Source organism: Choristoneura fumiferana, chromosome 11 (assembly GCF_025370935.1).
Source record: "Choristoneura fumiferana chromosome 11, NRCan_CFum_1, whole genome shotgun sequence".
In the NCBI taxonomy this organism is placed as follows: domain Eukaryota; kingdom Metazoa; phylum Arthropoda; class Insecta; order Lepidoptera; family Tortricidae; genus Choristoneura; species Choristoneura fumiferana.
Genome location: NC_133482.1, coordinates 6,057,323 through 6,061,597, shown reverse-complemented (window position 1 = coordinate 6,061,597; position 4,275 = coordinate 6,057,323). Strand labels below are relative to the sequence as shown.

At 38.5% G+C, this 4,275-nt stretch overlaps 1 protein-coding gene across 1 annotated transcript in view; it reads left to right on the top strand.

The window, feature by feature from the left end:
• Positions 1 to 4,275, top strand: part of LOC141432577 (uncharacterized) — a 347,176-nt gene that overhangs the window by 186,527 nt on the left and 156,374 nt on the right.

Below are 4,275 nucleotides of genomic sequence, written 5' to 3'. Positions count from 1 at the left end.
ACCGGCACGAGACAAATCGTGAGAGCAAAGATTGTGTTAGTTTAATCTCAACAATGATGCACAAGGAAACTACCAATGATAAACAATACATCGGGAAATGAATTCGCGATTTCGTAATATACGGCAGTTGTGTGTATACGTATAGTCACCAGCACCAATATCTGACACAACATGCGTGCATAAATTTCTGATACGACTCTATTTCTAGAGCCGGAAGGACGTATCCGACAAGATACTTTTGCACGCTCCGCTGTGGCAGACATTAATACTGGTGACTGTACCCTTTTTTTGGTGGTTGTCACTGACTCACTGTCACTAAACCTGAAGGGCTACTACGAAATTCGAAAATCGAAGTTCGTGTCGTAGCATCCCTCTCACTCTCTAATAGCGTCAGCGGGACGGTACGATACCAACTTCGATTTTCAAATTTCGTAGTAGCATCTCTGCTACCGTAGTGACAGAATTCACCGCCAAATTAAAAAAGAGTTTTGGAGTCAGCATGTTATAGGTATGGTTTTTGTATACAAATCACAATTCTACAGTCATAGTCGAACTCCAGCGGGTTTTTTATATATACTAGCCTCGCGGGAACTAAGCAATTTTCCGGGATAAAAACTATCCTAGTGTCCTATGTGTCCCTGGGACTCAAACTATCTATACCAAATTTCATCCTAATCGGTTCCGGGGTATATATACGTGAAGTGGTAACAAACGTGAGATTTTTTTTTTTTTATTCGACTGGATGGCAAACGAGCAAGTGGGTCTCCTGATGGTAAGAGATCACCACCGCCCATAAATATCTGCAACACCAGGGGTATTGCAGACGCGTTGCCAACCTAGAGGTCTAAGATGGATACCTCACGTCCAGTAATTCACCGGCTGTCTCACTCTCCACGCCGAAACACAACAGTGCAAGCACTGCTGCTTCACGGCAGGATTAGCGAGCAAGATGGTGGTAGCAATCCGGGCGGACCTTGCACAAGTTCTTCAAACTTGTAAAAGTCCAATATTAACCTTACTAAATGGCAAAAATTGCAGTCCCAAAACAAATTTGGTATACTAAATGGATCGTTTGACCGCAGGTAGAGTCGCGTGAACTAATAAATTAATACTAAGTAGGGTTTTTACTTAGAAAGATTCCAATCGCTTCGAGAAATTTCAATCTGGTGGGCTCTACTGGTTTTAGAGTTCCTTAGTGCTAACAATAAGGAAGTCCTTGGGTAAATGACCTAATTAAGGGCTTAGGTATACTTTCTTAAAAGGCCGGCAATGGACCAATGACTCTCCTTGAGTAGTTGGTATAGGTACTCATGGGCGGTGATGATCACTTCCCATCAGATGACCCGCTTGCTCGTTTTCCTTTGCTTTTTGATTTTTTCTTAACTCAGGTTGTTAAGAGTGTAAGTGGCATAGACCATATTAATAAAAGTCTATGCTGCAACAGACGGAAGGCGAGACAGCAGTCTTTGTAATGTCCATGGCATCGTCTTACTTAGTACGGAACCCTAAAAATGAGGTCTCAAGTTATAAAACGAACATACACCATGTACGACAATTTTTGACCAGGGAGTACATATTTAGGTACAGACAGCATCAGTTATATGTACCTACCTATGTGATGCTGAAAATATAGTGCTCATAAAGAAAGAAGAGAAAGAAAGAAAAAACGTTTATTGCTCATAAAAAAAAACATATTAATGAGAAGGTACATGTTCAGCTTTGAGGCAAAAGGTTCAAGCTCAACATGTACGGTGAGGACTATGCTTTACCGCGCTGATTTTCAGCCTGCACCTTTACAGCGTACAGATACTACACGAGACGGGTAGGACTTGACTTAAAATAGGTACCTACGGTACCTACTCTTGTACCTATCCACTTTTCCATAAATTATTCTCTCCGATAAATAATCCGATCATAACTAATTTTGACAGTAAATAATTGCCAAAAGCACTTATTTCGATAAAATCGTTCGAAATCAAAACTAGATAAAATTGTGATTGGTTTTTTGGAATCTTTTTGTATTTTTTATTTTAATTCCAAATTTTTGTTACTTTTACGGTCATCCCGTAAAACCTATATCGAAAATACAAAAACCAGAAAAATAAGACCAGCGCTGGGAATCGAACCCAGGTCCTCGGCATTCCGTGCCGTTTGCTATACCGCTACACCACCGCTGGACAACGATACAGACACGAATTTCTTATTGGTCTTATTTTCTGGTTTTTCTGTGGCATCTAATATATTATTTTCAGTTTGTATTTTCGATAGATAAAATTGTGCCTTTAGAAGTATTTATGTTATAAATTTACTTGCTATGGAAAAGGTTTAATTGAAAACAAATGCAAAATTTAAATATGATAGAAAACTAACGAAAATATGTCGTACTTATATCTTAGAGGTAGGCAACTATAGTATTTTAAATTCTTTACGGTAGGTACACAAAACACATGGAATTAACAGTTAAGGAGAGAATGAGATGTAAAAAAGCGAATTTATCCCTTAAAAGGATCTCTTCCATTTAACCTTTCACCCATTGATTGGACATCAGAAAAAAAGAGTAGACACTGATTGAGAAGATATATGGGCCGAAAAAAGAATCAATACTTATACCTAGTTATTATTTTTAAGAAAAACTAGACCTTGAAATAGAGCTCTGTTTTTTATCAATTTCAAACTACGATGAACACTAGGATTACAATGAAACAGCCGAAGTATCCATAGTAAAAAAATACTTTTTATACTCACTTTTCGACAGATGGTGTCTCCGAAAATATTACTTCACTAACCCAACACATCACGCACACAATAATAAAACACTTAGTTCTACACATAATTATATTTTAAAATGAAAATAACACAGTAACTAAATTTATGAAAGTTTTTATCAAGCACGTAGCGTCTATCATAATACCTAGCGGTATATTACTCAACTTTTTTAATTTCGAAACGGCGATCGGCGAATGGCGCGAAAAGTTTATGGTAAATCAATTCGTTATTAAATCTCTAACGCAATGACACGTTGGATAAATTTAAAAATTCGTTGCGTAATTTTCTACGACCGTTTTATACATTTTTGACTGTAATTTATGATGTGGAGGCAAAATTGGATTTAAAGTGTGTCATACGCATGCGGGTTGTCAGAACGACGCGTAAGGTTGCGTAAGTATATAAGTAGGCGTGCTCGCGACTCGGCAGTGGCATAGAAACTGAAGTGTTCTTTACGGAGCCCCACTCCGATGCTACTGGGATTAGGTAACACCGAATTATTACATATTAATCCCTGATCATAACTTGGTTATATCCGTAAATTCTCATTGCCACTGAAGCTTTTCTGAGCATGAATTTATCACACATTTTTGCTTGGAGCCTTAAGAACTTATGCCTAATGGGTTCTGATGCATGCATGCGTGCACGAGTATGGCTTGTTTGATAGAGTTTACCGTTTGGGTATTGATTGCTAAAAAATATTGAAAAATAAATAAACTTTGCGATTATTCAGTACATTTGTAAATTTATCTTATCTAATGAATAAATTAATTACACTAATTTACCTCGCTTCTCATCTAAGAAAAAAATTCAAAGATTTTAGCGGAAAAGCAAGGTACATAACTAAATAATATAGTGTATGTAATTCATTGATATAGATACCAATCAAGTAGGTAGTTTAACTTCAGTTTTAAGTGATCTCGGGGGCGAATATTCAGCGTTTTGGCAGCGTTTTTTTTGTCATTAGTGTCTTCGCAGGTGTTGAAGAGGTAATGCCCAGAGTTGTTTTTTTATGAAACTTTAAGACAATACCGATGCTTAATTTAGCTTGATTAAAAAACTTGTAGCCGTGGTCGCCTAGTGGTTTGACCTATCGCCTCTCAAGCAGAGGGTCGTGGGTTCAAACCCCGGCTCGCACTTGAGTTTTTCGAAATTCATGTGCGGAATTACATTTTAAATTTACCACGAGCTTTGCGGTGAAGGAAAACATCGTGAGGAAACCTGCACAACCTGCGAAGCAATTCAATGGTGTGTGTGAAGTTCCCAATCCGCACTGGGCCCGCGTGGGAACTATGGCCCAAGCCCTCTTGTTCTGAGAGGAGGCCTGTGTCCAGCAGACGGACGTATATAGGCTGGGATGATGATGATGATAAAATACTTGTGACTTGTCTTTCCGTTGTGCTAATAAACGTGGTACGTTAATGACGTTTGACCGCCCGGTCAAAACGCTCGAATTACCGCCCTTAGACAGATCGAACTGGACGTAGGGGGAAGTGATGATGAGGGATC